The sequence below is a fragment of the Macadamia integrifolia genome, chromosome 1 (assembly GCF_013358625.1).
Source record: "Macadamia integrifolia cultivar HAES 741 chromosome 1, SCU_Mint_v3, whole genome shotgun sequence".
NCBI lineage: Eukaryota > Viridiplantae > Streptophyta > Magnoliopsida > Proteales > Proteaceae > Macadamia > Macadamia integrifolia.
This window is the reverse complement of record NC_056557.1, coordinates 8,771,949-8,790,229: the sequence shown is the minus strand read 5'-3', so window position 1 is coordinate 8,790,229 and position 18,281 is coordinate 8,771,949. Positions and strand designations below refer to the sequence as shown.

At 42.3% G+C, this 18,281-nt stretch overlaps 1 long non-coding RNA gene across 1 annotated transcript; it reads left to right on the top strand.

The window, feature by feature from the left end:
- Window positions 1-15,645: 15,645 nt before the first annotated feature.
- On the top strand, window positions 15,646-17,812 carry LOC122076867. The gene is made up of 2 exons (XR_006139606.1): window positions 15,646-16,059; window positions 16,979-17,812. It is a non-coding gene; the product is annotated as an uncharacterized LOC122076867 (long non-coding RNA).
- Window positions 17,813-18,281: the final 469 nt, after the last annotated feature.

Sequence of the window (18,281 nt, the reverse complement as noted above, 5' to 3'; positions counted from 1 at the left end):
GGGATGACATTGTAGGTATAAATGTCTAGCTGGATCATCAAAGATTGGAAACTATCTCAGCGGAGGCTCGAAAGTGTAAAGTGGCTGAGCTGGCCGCAAGAAGAGCTGAAGAGAAGACAGCCAAGAGCTGAGATGCCAAAAGCAAAGGCATTGGAGGTGCCGGCACGGGACTTGCCAAGGTGAAGAGGTTAGAATCTGTGACCCTCCATTTGGGGAATAGGTTAGTCGAGGAGGAAAACAAGCCAAAAGAGAAAGACACCACCTGCCTTAGGAGCCTGAATAAGGGCAAGGGTCCGATCGGACCTCCCCTTGCTCATTGGGTCATGGGGGAGGATCACCCCCCCAAGGAGTTACCCAATAAACCGCTCAATCAACCTGCCGACCTCAGCTTGGAAGGTCGGAAGAGGAGAGAAGAAGATACTACCCCAGCAAGTGAGGGCAGCGCAGGGGAGTTTCTGAGGCTTCCTCAGGCCAACTCGTCTTTTCAGGAGGGCCATCCCTCTTGCCTGGAATCTTTTTGACAAAGACTCTTCAGTTGCTGACATTGAGGTGGCTCGTACCTAGGGCAAGCAAGGGCAGTTGCGCATAGACTTGGATAGGTTTTGAAAATATCCCAACTCCTATCTAAGTGAGTTCATGTATCAGCATATTGTTGATGTGAGTGTCTCCTTCTCTTCTTCGTTGTCCTTTTAATTACACCTTGACTACATGCTGAGTCATTGTTTATGGTAGGGGCATGATTGGTTGATGGAGGTGTGCGGTCACTTTGAGAAGGTGGTGGCTCGGTGACGAAAAGCTAAGGAGGAAAGTCAACAGCTCCGGGACCATTTGGCGTAGGTCCAGGGTCAGTTAGAGTCTTCGCACAAGGAGCATCGGTAGTGGAGGCCAAGTCCATTAGCCTTGAGAGGAGGTTCAGAGAGTTGGAGGGGGAAGTCAGCAAGCTTCTCCTCGAGAAAGGTGAGATGGTGAAGGACAAAGAGTCACTTGAGGCCGAATCCATTGAGCTTCAGGATGATCTTCGGAAGAAGGCCATGAATCAAGAATTGGCCATCCAATCCCTACAAGAGCAGCATCATTTAGAGCTTAAGGAGGCCAAGATGAGGGCCGTGGAGAGGTACGTGAGCTCTCCTAAAGGGCAGGACTAGCTACTGAGTTTAAACACCTCTTCTTTCAACTCTGGCTTGGACACAACTGTAAACTTCTTCCTGAGGAAGTATCCTCACCTTAATCTGAGTGACTATGAGCATTACTTTCCACCCCCTGAGCCTTCCTTGCTGGAGGGAAGCATTACAGTGGAGGAAGAGGGTGATGAGGTGGATCAAGGGAGTGCTCCCACAGCCGTGCATAAGAGATCCGATCGCCCGGAGACTGCTCCTCACGTGGATTCTCCTCCTGGTGGCAAGAAGAAGAAGAAAACCCCTCCAATCTCCCAAGCCTCACCTTCCGCTGAGGCAACCCCTGATGCTAAGGAAACTGGTACTCCCTCTGAGAAGACACTAGTTAAGAGGAGCCCTCCTATCGAGAAGAGTGCTACCGAAGAGACTACAGCCGAGAAGACTACTGTTGCCTCTTGAACCCCTCTGAATCTTGTACTAAGGATGTTCTTCGTCCTATTTTTAGTTGTGTTACTGCGTATTTTTCCTCTTTCTTCTTCTCTCCTTTTTTTTTCTTACATACATCCGCCCTCACTTTCATGTAAATGCCCTGGGCTGAATTAATGAAAGCTTTTCTTCCCATTTCTTTGTTGGAGCTTGTAAATTAATGAAAGCCTTTTTATGTGCCTTTTTGTTGGGAATCGGGGTATCTGGGCCCACTGTTAAACTATGACAGGACTTTGGATCGTCTTATGGTCGAGGTCTTGGGTGTTAAAGCTCATGCTAGGATCATATCAAGGTTATGTGGGCCGCTCTAGGTCAGTGCCAGGCCATAGCCAAGACCAGGCCTAAGTTAGGACTACGTTAGGGCTGTGTTGAGCCGATGCTAAACCATGGCCATGGCCATCACTTAGCATATTAGCTTGTGCCTCAAAGATGAGGTCTTTGGATTCCAGGCCTGAGCTAGGACTATATGGGGTCATGTTGGACCGATGCTATGCTATAGCCGAGGCCAAGACTTAGCATATTAGCTTGTGCCACAAAGATGAGGTCTCTAGAGTCCAGGCCTGAGCAAGGGCTATATTAGGGTCGTGCTGGGCCAATGCTAAGCCATAGCCGGCACCAGGACTTAGCATATTAGCTTGTGCCTCAAAGATGAGGTCTTTGGAGTCTAGGCCTAAGCAAGGACTATATTAGGGACGTGCTAGGTCGATGCTAAGCCATAGCCGGCACCAGGACTTAGCATATTAGCTTGTGCCTCAAAGATGAGGTCTTTGGAGTCTAGGCCTAAGCAAGGACTATATTAGGGACGTGCTAGGTCGATGCTAAGCCATAGCCGGCACCAGGACTTAGCATATTAGCTTGTGCCTCAAAGATGAGGTCTTTGGAGTCTAGGCCTAAGCAAGGACTATATTAGGGACGTGCTAGGTCGACGCTAAGCCATAGCAGGGGCCAGGACTTAGCATATTAGCTTGTGCTTCAAAGATGAGGTGCTTAGAGTCCAGGCCTGAGCTAGGACTATATTTGGGCCATGTTGAGCTGACGCTAAGCCATAGTCGGGGCCAGAACTTAGCATATTATCTTGTGCCTTAAAGATGAGGTCTTTGGAGTCCAGGCCTGAGCTAGGACTATATTGGGGCCGTGCTAGGCCGATGCGAAGCCATAGCCGGGGCCAAGACTTAGCATATTAGCTTGTGCCTCAAAGATGAGGTCTTTAGAGTCTAGGCCTGAGGTAGGACTATATTGGAGTAGTGTTGGGCCGACGCTAAGCCATAGCCTGGGCCAGGACTTAGTATATTAGCTTGTGCCTCAAAGATGAGGTCTTTGGAGTCCAAGGCTGAGTAAGGACTATATTAGGGCCGTGTTGGGCCAATGCTAAGCCATAGCCAGGGCCTAGACTTAGCATCATATTCAAACAGAACATTGTGTTAGTGTAACTCAGAGGTGACTAAACTTGGATGCTTCATTAAGATTGCACGAAGATGTTGTATTACATGATTTCATAACCATCTCAAAAAAATCTAATGGAGTTGCAACCTGAAAACTCATATTGAAAGAAACATATACTGAAGGGAATGTACTTGATAGAAACTTAAAATTGGAAATTTCTGAAACTAAACATGACTGAGAACTGGAAATAAAAATAAAAAGTACTGAAAGAAAATTCATTCATGGGTGTTGCTATTGCTGCAGGTGCTTCACTGGTAGAACTTCTTGAGGTGCTTCGCATTCCACGTCCGGGGTATTATCCTACCCCCTGAGTCTGCAAGTGGTACATTCCGAGGTGCACAACCCTAGAGACTATATACGGTCCTTCTCAATTTGGGCTGAGCTTCCCTACCTTCTTGGGCTCAGATATGATGGCTTTCCTAAGCAACAAGTCTCTGACTTGAAAATTCCTGGTACAGACCTTTTTGTTGTGAAAAATTGTGCCACTCACTATTTGTATGCTGCACTGAGTATTAGGGCGTTTTCCCTCACTTCAACGATGAAATCTAAGTTTGCTCACAGTCCTTCTTCGTTGTCCATTTTATCAAATACTATGGTGCTAAAAGATTTATGCACTACATCCACAGGTATCAGTGCTTTCGTTCCATAAGTGATATGGAATGGGGTTTCTCCCATTGGGGTTCTGGTTGTGGTAACCTTAACAATTCATCAGCCCATGCTCTTTTCGCTTCATCCAGCCTTCTTTTCATGCCATCCAGTAGTGTTTGGTTTGATTTTTCCACTTGACCGTTGGATTGCGGATGCACAACTAATGTTTTTTCTGACATTGATGTGGTATCGGGCACATAATCTTCTAAAGGCAAGGTTATCGAACTACTTTCCATTGTCAGTGATGACTACTTTTAGGATTTCAAACTGATAGATGACCTCATCCTAGAAAAATTTTTCCATGGTCGTTTTTGTTATATTGACCAAGGAGTTTGCTTCCATCCACTTTGTGAAGTAGTTGATGGCGATGACGAGAAAATTCAGTCCTCCCCTTGCCTTCACGAACTGGCCTAAGATGTCTACTCCCCACATGGCAAACAAGATCAGGCTCAAGATGAAGCTCTGCTCAATAGCTGGTATATGTAGGATTGGGCGTGCTTCTGGCATTTAAGGCATTGCTGGACAAATTGCATTGCATCCCTTTGCATTCCTGACCAGTAGAATCCTTAGCGCAAGAATTTATATGCCAGAGCTCGTCCACCCATGTGTGCTCCACATATGCCTTCATGCACTTCTCGCAAGGCTTGTTATGCTCTTCTCAGTCCCAAGCACTTGAGTAGAGGTCCAGAAATTGACCTCTTATATAGTATCCCATCCTATATAGTGTAGCAAGTAGCTCTTCTTTTGATGTTTTGGGCTTGGGCTTGGGCTTGGGCTTCCGCTAGCTGGTCATTTTGGAGATACCTCATAATGGGTCCATCCAGCTCTCCTCCTCCAACTCGGTTGCTATACAGTTCACCACTTGTTCAACATATTAAGGCTTGTCTAGATGTTCCAGATAGATTGTGGTCTCAAGCTCCCCACAACTTCTTGAGGCCAACTTGGAGAGTAAGTCTGCTGAGGCGTTTAGAGCCAGTGGTACTTATAGTATGGTGAATGTGTTGAACTGCCCGATGAGGGTTTTGACTTAGTCAAATATCCGATCATTCTTTCTTCCTTTGCTTTGTATTGACCATTTACATGGTTCACCACCAGTTGTGAGTCACTATGTGCTACCAGTTGCTTCGTATTCTGCCTCGTTTATAGCCTCAAAGGCAAATCTTAGTGTAAACTGGATCTTAAATCCTTCTGGGTTGACCAATATTAGTCTTGCTTTAATGCCCATTGCACTACTGGATCCATCCACATGTAGCTTCCAGTGGATGTCAAGCCGAGCTACTTCTATCTATTCTTCTTCTGGGGTGAGAGTACATTCCACTACGAAATCAGCCAAGGCTTGGCTCTTGAGAGACGTTGTTGGAATGTATGTAATATCATGCTCCCCCAGTTCGACTGACCATACTACCATATGTCCTGAGGCTCCTGGGCTATGCGACACTTTTTCAGAGGTTGTCCTATGAGCAGTGATATTGGGTGTGCTTGGAAGTAAGGCCTCAGTTTCCTTGTTGTCATCACTAGTGCTAGTGCCAGTTTTTCAATCTTCTGGTAACTTGTTTCTGCATCTATAAGAACATGGCTGATGTAGTACACTGGCATTTGTCTTCTTGCCTCTTCTTTTACTAAGGCCACGCTGACTGCTGCTGGCGAGGTTACCAGATATAGCTTGAGCTCTTCTTTTGCCTCGGTTCAAACCAACAAGGGTGCCAAGCTTAGATAGTGCTTTAAGTCTTGGAATGCCTTTTGACACTCTGATGTCCACGAGATCCTGTTTCCCTTCTGTAAGTTCTTTAGTACTTTGAAGAAGTGAATACATTTATCTCCAGCCCGTGAGATGAAGCGGCTTAGCACAGCGATTCTTCCATTCAATCTTTGAACATCTTTGACATTCTTTGGTGGGATCATTTACTATATAGCTCTGATCCTCTCCTGGATTTGCTTCTATACCTCCTTTAGAGACCAGGAAGCCTAAGAACTTGCCAGAGGTGACACTGAAAGCGCACTTGCTTGGATTCAGACTCATTTGATTGCTCTAAAGTACTTCAAAGACTTCCATCAAATCGTTGACATGGTCTGATCCCTTCGTGTTTTTCACCAGCATGTCATCGATGTAGACCTCCATGTTGCGACCGATCTATGCCTTGAACATTTTATTCACTATTCTTTGATAAGTGACGCCCACATTCTTGAGGCCGAAATGCATTGCAATGTAGCAGTAATTTCCCGCAGAGGTCAGGAATGTAGAATTTTCTTCATCACCTTTACACATTTTGATCTGGTTATAGCCTAAATAGGCATCCATGAATGTGAGCATCTAGTGTCCCACAATTGAGTCTATCAGCAGATTAATCTTTGGGAGAGGGTAGCAATCCTTTGGGCAGGCCTTGTTCAGGTCAGTGTAATCAATGCAAATTCTCCACTTTCCATTCTGCTTTGGGACCATGACTACATTTGCGAGCCACATTGGGTATCTAATTTCCCTTACTATTCCTGTTTTTAACAGCTTTTCCACCTCACTGTTGATGATGTCTTGCCTCTCAAGGGAGAAATTTTTCCTTCTTTACTATACTGACTTGTAGCTCGGTCTGACATTCAGGTAGTGCTCGATTATTTCTTTTGGTATACCTGGCATATCGGATGGAGTCCAGGCAAATACATCGAGGTTCTCATTCAGGAACTAAAGGATTTGATCCTTTTGTTCGTTGCTCAGAAGTGTTCCCAGCCAGACCACTCCACTGCCTTCGTTAACAAGTACAGATATCAGCTCTTCCACCGGCTCTGCTCTTTGCACTACTCTTTCATCTCTGGCATCAATTATTTTTGTGGGGCAAGCCATGCCCAAACAGGGGTTTTTTTTTGCCTTAACAAAGTTAGCATAGCATTCCTGGGCTTCTTTACGGCTTGCCCTGCATTCTCCTACATCATTTTTTGTTGGGAATTTTGCCTTCATATGTTTGGTCGAAGCCATTGCTCCCAAACTATTCAAGCCTGCCCTTCCAAGGATCGCATTGTATGCTAAGGCCACCCTTGCCACCATGAAGTTAACCATGATGGTAGAGGATCTTGGTTCCTCTCCCATTGTCACTGGCAACTCTACTGTTCCCTCTATTTCAGGTGGCATTCCCAAAAAGTCGTATATCGGGCCTGCAACTGGCTTAGTTTCTCTGATCCAAAGCTTGGTTTTTCATTGGCTTCGTAGGACATGAAATCCATGGACACTCCTATAGCAATCAATACCTTATGGAAGGGTCAGTTTGCAATAACCAGTTGCAAGACAATTGTGTCATTGTGGGGCTAGTTGAGTCCTTCTAGGTCAGAGTCAGAGAAGGAAATCATGGGATTGGTGCATGCGCTCTTGAGCAACTGCTCAATTACGCAAATGAAGAGTGCATGTGCCTTGGCCTCTCTGACAGACTCTGCACCGGGTCCACCAATTATCATCAATATGGCTGGCCCAATGGGCTTGTTTCCGTTCGGCAGTCCAAACTCATTTGTCGTTTCACTGTCTTTGTTGTTACTCGGCCCAGCCTCACTTCGAGTGTGCAGCCCTTCACCAAATTTTTTACTTCAAGTACTTGTTTAGATACCCTGCCTAGATCAGCTCGTCGATCTCTCTTTTCAGTGCCTTACACTCCTCTATGTCATGGCCATGATCGCGATAGTACCTGCAATACCGATTAGGATTCCTTTCTTTAGGTTTCTCGACCATGGGATTTAGCCAGTGAAAATATTTCTAATCCTGGATTTCCAAAAGCAAGTTAGTCCAAGACCGGTCCAACTCGAACTGCTCATCTACTGCTCGGTCATTTAGCCGATCCAACCTATTCTTCCTTTGTTCTCGGTCCTCCTCCCTAGTTTTTAAGGCCTTTTCCTATCTCTTTCTATTTGATATCCTTTATCAACCATCCCCTTAGCCACAAGGACTTCTTCCATATTGGTATACTGGTTGCACCTTCTTAGCAATTGTGGCATTGTTTTGGGCAGATCAAGAGCTAGCAACTGGACCAAATCGGTGTGGATGATGTCATTGCATAGTGAGCTATATGCCACCCCTTCCAGTAAATTTTTTTCCTCCAATATGGCCTTGGTGAACCTAGTGAGGAATTCATGCACAAGTTCTCCTGTTCTCTGCCTCATGTTCATTATGTTGGGCTGGCTCTGCCATTGCTTTATACTAGCTTGAAACCGTGTGAGGAATGCTTTGGTTAGCTCATCGTAGCTATGAATTGATCTAGGCCTCAAATTTGATATCCATACGAGTGCAGCATCCTTTAAGGAAGTTGCAAAGGCTTAGCAAAGTGTCACGTCCGACTTTCTGTAAACAATCATTGCCAAGCCATAGTACAAGAGGTGATTGTAAGGGTCCATAGAACCATCGTACGTCACAAAAGATGGGATGGTGAAACCGTGAGGCAAGTCAGCATCCATCAGTTCATCTGATAGAGCATTATATGCTAGTGCTACAAATATGTCTGAGAAGAGTTTTTGAAGCCCATTAATCTTTTCGCATAAGTGATGCAAACGCTATTCAAGGTCATCAGTTCCTAACCTTCCCCTAGCCTGATGTCAGTTTTCCTTGGCACGATGGTGCCTTCCTGGCTGCTCCGGGCTTCGTCTGTGAATCTAGCATCCATCCTCTTAGGCTTTTCCTCACCGGGGTATTTCTTCAGTGGTCCTTCGAGGAGGTGTCTCCCTTCTTGGCCTAAGGGAGGGGTCTCTCAATCATCTCTTCATGGTAAGGAATCTCAAACTTCTCTTCGTGGGACATGTTTTGGGCTCAGCTCTCGTGTCCTGCTCGAGGTTTGTCTCCCTCTTGTGGAAGTGGCTCCCATTCTGGCTCTTCCACCATGTGATGTAGATACGGCATTCTAGGAGATCTTCTTGATGCCAGCCTAGCAGTGGACTGGGAAGCCACACTGTTGACCAGTGATCTTTCTCGCTCTTATCGGGCATCATCAGGTCTGGGCACTCACCTTGGCTCTCGTGTTGAACAAATGTGGTCTTGGAGCGGAAGGGGCAGCACGAGCATTATTTTGGTGATCCATTGGTGGAACTGGAAGTGATGCTCTAAATTGCCAAATGAAATTCCAAACCAATTCATTGGTTGCTAGCACCTGCAATTGTAAGCTTTGGATCCTCTTTTCCACTCCTGAACCGTCGAAACAAGTTGGACGCATCAGACGTGATTTCTGGGGACTCTGATCAATAGGTGGACCTTCTTCAAGTACTACTCCGGCATCTATGCAAGGTGGGGGTGGAAAAGATTGTTCTGCTTATATAGTATTTTTTCGCTTAGCGCTGCAGATGTCGTGGTGACCTTCCCTAAGACAGTTGGCAAAACAATTTGCTCACTCTGCAGCAACATTAATGAATGTAGCTTTTCGTATGTTTCCCAACGACGGTGCCAATCTGATCCGATAAATTCTGACTAGAAGTAGATTCTCTAGGCAACCTTAAAGCAGACCAAAGGTTCTCTGTACTCTCACTGTAAAGATGAACAAGTCAACAAAGGGGCACCGGGATGGTTGGTGCAATAACCCTCCGATGACAAAGTCAAGGTCAGAATTAAGCAATAGTTATGTATTCTTTTCCATGATTTTAGATCCCCATCTTTAGGGGCTTACCTCCTATATTTATAGGGTTTGGGTTCCTTGGCTCCCCCGGTGTCCTACTCCTCCACGTTCTCACGAACTTGCACATGAGAGGGGGAATATCTTGACTATTCCATACTTTCCGAGAGTTGTAAAGTGATAGGAGTCTCAACGAGGAAATGTGCATAATGCTTTGGGAGAGTGCTCTCACTAGCAGCTCTACTTCCTCGGGAGTGCCATCTCTAACCACGCTCTGGGTGGAAGATTCTGCCAACTGTAATGACATGGCATATAGTCAGTCGTGATTTCGTGGCGTTAACTCAGCTAAAGACTCTCCTTAGACAAAGGAGGAAATCTACCCAGGTGGCAAAGTAGGACGCTTGCGAAGAGATAATGAGAAGTCTTGTTTTGGGGATCCAAGGAGAGAGGTCGGCATGATGGGGATGAGGTGAGGGCTTGTCTAAGATGGGCCAAGGTGAGAGCTCGTCATGACTTGGATGAGGCGAGGGCTCGTCCATGATGGGCCAAGATGAGAGCTCGGCATGATTGGGACAAGGTGAGGGCTCGTCCGTGATGGGCCGAGTGAGAGCTTGGCATGATTAGGACAAGGTGAGAGCTCCTCCGCGATGGTCCAAGGTGAGAGCTTGGCTTGACTGTTTTTCTATGTGCTAAACAGGTGGCCAAATATGGCACATCAATGTATAACACCTAATATGACTAAGCATAGGTTTACTGTTGAACCCAAAATGACTCTCAACAGCCCATGTTCAAACCTAATTTAAAGTCTCGAAAAGCCATCGAACTACCCCTACCTATAGGGATAATTTGGGTAAAAAGGTAAGGGACATAACCCACAAAGGATAGGGTACTAACCAGCCAAAATAGGTGCTGATTGGGCTTAAAACCCCCCAACCGATGGGAGACCATCTACAAAAATTTCTGCACTCTCAGAGGTTGTTCTACAGATGCTCTTAGTTTGGGTTGCTCATGGCCGATGAGTATTGGCCTTGACAACATGGGGAAGGTTCCCTAATGCCTCTAGGGTCCTTTTATAACCCCCAAAACTCCCAATTACACAAATTAAAATTCTGCCCTATTGATTTTCCCCAATTTTCTTTCCAACGGTGGCAAAATTAGGTCTGGGAATCTGTTCCCTAACCTCTTGAGCTCGAACCCAATTTATGGGTGGATGTAAGGATTATTTTAAGGACTAAATACTACTGAAATTACATGTACAACAAGGGATAATTATTAATGTAGTCCCTACAGTAGAATCAGCCCAAGAATTCAGCCCAAATTCACATATATGCAGTCCAAAATTCCATTATAGGTGGCTGCATGTTTGGGAATTTGGACACTAATAGATTCCATCATGTAATTACCCTATTTTACAGCCAAATCAAAGATGAATCCTCACCTTTACATGCAGGTACAGCATGCATGATTATTTCATCTAGGTCTTTATGGCTGAATTGAACCAAATCTGATGCATGCAGTCCATGATTTCTTAGTTTTGAGTGGCTGCATGCTTGGGATTATGACTGAAACTCTATATCTAATCTACAAAGCACCTACTGTACAGCCATTAAAGAATATTTTCTTACCTTAATTTTCTGGTGCAGCAGTAGGTACTGCCACAAACATGATAGCAGCAGCTCCCTCATCTTTCCTTCCTTCTCTCCTTCTCTCCTTCTTCCTTCTCTTCTTGCTGTTCCACGATAGTATACATCAAATAATGAGATAAAAGAGGTGGTTTTGGGCTTTTAAGGTTCAGCCCTAAGGGTCCTAAGGGCCCGTTTGGCTGAACCAGCCCAACTACAAAATGAGTTCAAAAAATTAATTCTAGAAACTACTTTTAAAACATAAACTATTTAAAATTTAATTCCTCTTGATGGACCCCACCAAACACTGACCTATTATGTTGAATTTTGTCAGCATTAAGTCCTCCATAGGTTGGGTAAGTACGAGGCTCGGGGTGTAGGGATGTGGGCCCCACATAGAAAACTCAATTTTCCGGTATTCTGCTAGCCGAACCGGCTACCGATTGGCAGCAAGGTATCCTGCAGGTTTGCCCATTTTTAATCCATTTACTATCCTATCTCTTGGGCTTGTGAGTCTACCCAATATAGCACTGGTCCCACTCATATTTGGCTATTTTATGCCCCCAACTTGGCCATTGGATCCATTAAATTCCCTCTCCTACTGTTATACATATGGATCCATAGTAGAGCAGCCTACTCTCTTATGCCAATGAGCTATAACACTGGGGTTAGTTGCTTCCAGTTTAGGGTATTACAGGAACCCCAATCGGCAGTTTGGCTGGGCAGCAACCGGCTGGCAGGTCGAGAACTACAGGTTCCTTTGTTTTTGTAGAATTCAATTCTGCCTGGTTATACTCTGTTACATAGGGTGCTATTGAGCTGAAATTGAGCCAACTCTCTATTCTGTAACCCAATTCAACCTAATATGACAATGAAGGTAGGGTTAAATTCCCCCAATGACCCATGTCTGGGTTCCCAATTGTTAAACTCAGACTTATACAATCAATTTCTATAGAAATTTTAGGGTTAAACCTCAATTTAGGAAATCCTGTAGAATTGAACCACTTCCCTTCATTTAATCACTTAATTGATGCTGGGTATAGGTAATTGTGGTCCTATAATTTATGTTCCACCCCTATTCATTACTTTTAACAAAATTCCTATTAACAATTGAATAAGATTCTATTAGAAATCCCAATCCAATATCATTTAAAATTCTGCCCTAAGGTATCTGGCAAAATTTTTGCTTAGTTGATTTTAATTCAGCCCCAATTCACATCTAGCTACTGAAATTACATGAACCCTAAGTTGCAGGGTTTGGTAGGGGCAAGTTTCCACAAATTGGGTCCCTAGTAGCCCACAGAAATTAGGGTTTTCTACACTGGGCAATTGTACGGCTCACTGGGAGTCCCTAGCAATAATCATTTGGGTAGAACCCTAACCCTAGTTGTCCAATGTATGTGAAAATACCTAATTAACCCTGCTGCAGTAGTGAGTTCACTCACCTGGGAACAGTGTCGATCCAGTAGAAACATGAGGTGAGCCAACTCTCTCCTCACTTCTCATTCTTTTCTTCTTATTCTTCTCTTTTCTTCTCTCTTTTTCCTTCTGTTACAACACCCACGATTCTGATGAGTTTTCAGCCTTAAGACTCATATTTAAGGCACCGTAAGGGTCTGTTTGGTTGGCCACATATTAATATTATACATATATGTATATATATAATACCTAATAACTATTATTTAATTAGATTTAAGAATTATTTCCCCCATCTATTTACTATCTTGAAAATATGGATTCCATCCCTAAATTAGGTCTCTTTCCATAGGGGCAATATGGGGGTTTGCATTGCAGAGGTATGGGGCCCACAATGCAAAAACCAACAAAGTGGAATTCTGCCAGTCCAACCAGTTGGTTAGTTTGTACTTTCCGGTTGGCAACAGATTATATTTCCTTTTGTCTTGTCATTCTACCCTTCTATACCTAATCTATTATGAACTAGAAATTACCTGTCTTTCCATACTTTCTGGTGGGTCCTCCAGTGATATTAGCAGGCTAAGTAGGAGCAGGTGTGGTCACTTCTACCATCTTGGCACTCCATAGCTGCCAACGAAGCCAACATTGGTTTCCTCTATTCTATCATCTTGCCTGTTCACAACTAGGGGTAAAATTAGATTAGGGTGTTACATTTTATGCAAATGAGAAGTGAGAAATGAACTCACTTCTCCTATATATAAGGTAAGGACATTAGGGTCCATTTGGCTGGACATCTATCTCCGACCGATTCGAGTTAAGTTATCGGTTGGGACATGCGGTCTCACCACATTAGACTCACATGTTATGCAAGTCATGGGGAAGGGTGCAAAGTAGTATGGGAGGTTAGTCGGAGCTAGCCACAATGCGAGTAACGGAACCCCTGGACATCGAAGCCATTTCAGTGCAGCAAGTGCCACCGGATTGAGGTCACCTGATTCAAGGGGCTGTATCTAGTGGCCATTTTAGTGCTGTATTTTGACAGCTTTCTATCCACCTTTGGTCATTCCTTAGGGGCTTGCCCTAGGATGTGCGCAAGGTCTTCCCAAAAATTTCCACTATGTGTGGGGACTTAAGTGAGGAGGTGCTAGGTCACTTATTGCTTAGGGTTGAAAGGTTTGAATCCCCTCCAGTTTGATAGGCATGAAATGCATGGGTAAGTAGGGTCATCAATCCCTTTGTGACATGGGCTACTGCGAGCCAGAAACCATTGGTATTTTTTACTTCTAGTGCGATACCTATCACAAAAGTTCAATTTTGATTGGATTAGGGCACGGGTGTAACATTTAATTTCCTACTTTAAACGCTTAATGCTTTTGAGAAAGAATAAAGATAGGGGGGCCTTTGATTCACTCTTTCTAAGACATATTAACCACTTAGATGAAGTCGGTGTGGTCCATCCAAAATTTATGGAAACAAAAGACATGGTTTTTAGCCTTTGATTTAGATAAGAGGTAATCAGTAGTGGAGAGTGGTCAAACGACACTCCTTGTAACACCTGTTGAGAATAATCCTAAAAATAAAAAAAATCTAGACAACATTGTAGAAACTTCTATCTAAAACTGCAGATATATTACCTCGATGTCTATTTGACTAGGTAAATTTTGAGCCTGCGATGGCACCTAAATTATGGAGCAAGCATCCATCATAGACCCAAACTCAACCGCTGATCCCATCATAGGCCACGCTTCTCATTAGAGTCCAGAGTGGCATTAAATCACCGATGATAGACCAAGGGCCGGGCATTTGAGGAGAGGCCATAGCCAGGTCCATCCATATATTTCTTCGCATAGCTTGAAAGCAGCTCACATAGACAAAGGAAACTAATATTGATCTCTACTGCCATTCAAGACAAATAGAGATTTGCTTATTAGAGACCGAGACGACCACTAATTTCTGAATATATCTCTTTTAAATCACCCATAGATTGGGAACCTTATCCACTCTATTGTTGTGAATGTAATCTGCATCAAAACATATGGAATATTTTAATAGTTTTAAAAATTAAAGATTCAAAATATTATTTTGTTTCATCAAAGTGTGTGTTGGAGAGGTTTGTCTCTTCCTAATAGGCACCTAAGTGACCAATAGGTGTGATTATTGGAAAGCATGTCTGAATGGTCAACAAACATGTATTATGAAAGAGACATGGTTTTTGGGAGCACCCACTGGAGATGTCCCTTTTTCTCTTATATATAGTATGACAATCCATACTTCAAAAAGTTTTTTTTTTTTTGAACTATTGAGCCTAGCCTTACTCTCTCAAAGGATCATAGTCTGTGTACAATCAGACAAAGAACAATGGTTGTTTTATCGTGGAGGTAAAACACAAGAATCCCCAATTGTACTAATGTAGGGGGCGTTTCAGACCTTAAGGAGAGTATCTATTTGTGATACGAATCAACCTATTTGGTTCCTTAACTTCAATAATATGTTTCAATCTTCTTCATCAATTCATCTTGCTTCAACCAATGAGTGCATCTCAACAATATAAGTCTTGTAATTCTCAACATCAGGTACTTAATCTAACAATCTTTAGGTCTTAACATCTTATTTATTCTACTAATGGTATTGATTTTTGTATCTAAATCGAATCATTAAAATTGGAAATTGGGTTTAAGCATGTCCCTATATCTTTTGAATGTTGGTACATTGTGACTCAGTGGAGATTCAATTCAAACTGAAATAATTATGATGCAAGGATTTTATTACCAAATCAGAAATCTATTTATTTTGTATATCAATGTGTTGCATCATGTTGATTACAAGTATGCATAACAACCCATATTTTGTCTTAAGTTAAGTTAATCATTGTTGTCTTGGTTTTCCATATTTTATATGTATATTATTATATGGATAAGACAACATGTTTATGATGCAATGTTTAAGGTATTTCCTTGGTTCATTATATGTTGTGGTTGTATGACTGAAAATGAAGTCCATATTTATGGATGAGATAATATGTTTGCATACTTAAGAAAATATATGAAGTTGTATTTGATTACATGAAATAAATATCAAGTGAGTATTTCATATGTGAATATGAAATTGTGGAAGTTTTGAACTCCGACTCTGAGCATTCAAATCCATTGTTAGTCAAAACGCGTTTTAAACACGTGTAAAATGATGTTGCCGTTTGTAACCGTTTAAAATGCGTTTTTCCGTATGCCCTTATACAATGCGGGGAAAAATAGAAACGGCCAACAAAAACATTTAAAACACGCACGTTTAAAATGCTTATTTGTATTTTAAGGGTAAAAATTTTACCATACTCAATTAGAAAAAAAAAAAAAAAAAACAAAGCCATTCGATAGGTTTCTCATTTTTTCCCCAATCCCTCATTCCTTCTCCGTCAGTCGGTCCCTCGGTCTAAGAAATCAGAAGTAGAACTCAATGAATCATTTTATACTCCTCCGGTCCTTTTGCCTCTTACATCCGTGAGAAGAAGCGACACAGCCGCGCAGCACAGTGAATCGTGATTCGTTATTCGTGATTCGTGATTCGTGATTCGTGATTCGTGATTCGTGATTCGTGATTAGTGATACCGATTACCGACGGTGGACTCTGCAATTTAGATTTTCGACCTGCTACTTCCCCTAGCTAATCACTGGAAATTGGTATTAGCTAGCGATACCGATTACCGACTCTGCAATTTAGATTTTAGAGCTGCTACTTCGAGATCGACAGCTGCGCAATGGGAAAAAGGTTAGAAATCAGAATTTTTTTTTTTTTATTCTTCTTCTTGTTGGTTTTCTCTCTTCATCTCAAAACCCTTTATTTTTTCTGGTTTGGCTAATAGTGGGCTTGATTCTGGAATGGCTTTTTCTGGTTTGAGTCTTTTTCTGGAATGGCTTTTTTTGGTTTGGACTTTAGAATACATTTGCTTGATTTCTGCAATATTCTATTTCTATGCCCTTTCCCAGCCACCTTCAAATTTTTATTACTTTTTCAATTCTGCCTCTTTTATTACCAAACTCTTCCCTTCATTGCAGCATGCCATTCACTTCTAAATTCTGCCATAAAAGCCTAGTGTCAGTCTCCCATTCCATACCTACTAGTAGTCTCCTCTGTTCTGTCCAAGATTGAGATAAACCCTAATTGCACTCTACAAATCTTCTGAAATCTCAAGACAATTTCTGAGATATTTCGGGAATGGTTAGTCTTAGTTAGAGGGTTAGTCGATCCTAATTTAAGACTGCGTTGATCAGCATTTTGAGTGATATCAATTTTCCTCTAAATCTGGCCTGTGCTACTTAGTTAATTTTGCTTACTTTAGCTAATTTCTAGGATTTCCTGGACTGCACCAAATACTCTGATTGAGGCACTAATGCTTTATTTGCTTTCCTGGTTTATGAGCTGGGAACCTTATTAACGTGTAAAGGAAGAGCTGTAACAGCCACCTTGAAGCTTTCTGTCAAGATTGTGAAATCTATCTGTTGAAAGGGGAAATAAAAATGAAATGTGAAAAAAGACTTCTCAACTTGAGAATTATGGCAGAATTATCTTATGGTGTCAGATAGTTTTGGCTTGTATGGTTTAGATTTGGTTTGTTGCAAATTGATTCATAATACATTAATTATCCTATTTGTTGAGATTGGAATGGATGTTTGATTATGGTATTTAGGTATTTCAAAGTTGAGCTACTTAAGCCTAAACAGAATGGTGAGACCTAAGGATAAATTTTGGGAATATGTAGAGCAACGTGGTTTAGGCCGTTTCAAATGTAACTATTGTGGACGTAATTATTCTGGGAGTGTTTCATGAGTGAAGGCTCATTTAGCTTGTCAAGTTGGACATGATGTTCAAATTTGCACCCAAGTTCCTGAGCACATTCAAGCTGATGCCTTGGTAGAATTTAATTTGAGTAGATCTGCTAAGAAGAAGAGTGATACTTTTGAAAGTGGAATGGGTTCCACAAGATGCACAACTTCCATGCCTCAGGCTAAGAGTACACATCAACTCACAATGATAGAGATGGCTACTAAGCAAGATAAGAAGTCATTGGACATGTTGGTAACTGATTTTTTTGTCAGTAATAACATTTCCTTCAATGTTATTCCGATAAATTCTTTTATTGAGATGATAAGGGGTGCATGTGCATATGGTACAAGTTATGTTGTATCTAATTATAGCAATTTTCGGGCCAGTTTGATTCCTGGAAAAAAAAAAGCAGAAGTCATGCAATATGTCAGCGACATAAAGGCTGGAGTATCACAGGTTGCACAATTATGTCCGATTCTTGGATTGACATAAAGAAGAGGTCGTGGGTCAATGTGATTGCTTACTCTCCTGGGGGTGCTATGTATATATTGAGTGTGGTATAAATAGATTAACTTCAAAATTTCTTTTCAATGAAATTTTTTATGTCATTGAAACAGTTGGACCAAACAATGTTGTGCAGTTTATTTCAGATAATGGTTCTAACTTTTATTCTTATGGTGATATGTTGGCTGGAAAATTGCTTCATATATATAGAACAAATTGTGCTGCTCATGGGATTAATCTGCTTTTGAAAGATATTCACAAAAAATTTAAATGGGTGAGGCAAGTTATAGAAGATGGGAAACTTGTAGTGGATTATATTCACAGGCACACAGATATTGTAGCATTGATGAGAAAATTCACCGACAATAGAGATATCAAGCAGCCTTGCAAGACAAGGTTTGGTACTTATTTTTTTATGCTGCAGTCTCTTATTGTAGTTGAGAATGAGTTGAGGTTTTTTTGTTGCATCATCTGAGTGGAGAGCCTTTTAATTCAATAGAGTTGAAATGGCAGTGAGAACTGTTGGGATAATTCAATTAGATATATTTCGGGAGGAGGCAAAGGAAGTTGTTGCTTTCATAGAGCCACTTATTCGCATTCATCGCCTTATTGATTTAGATGGTTCTACTGTAGGTTACTTATATGAAACAACAGAAAGGTTA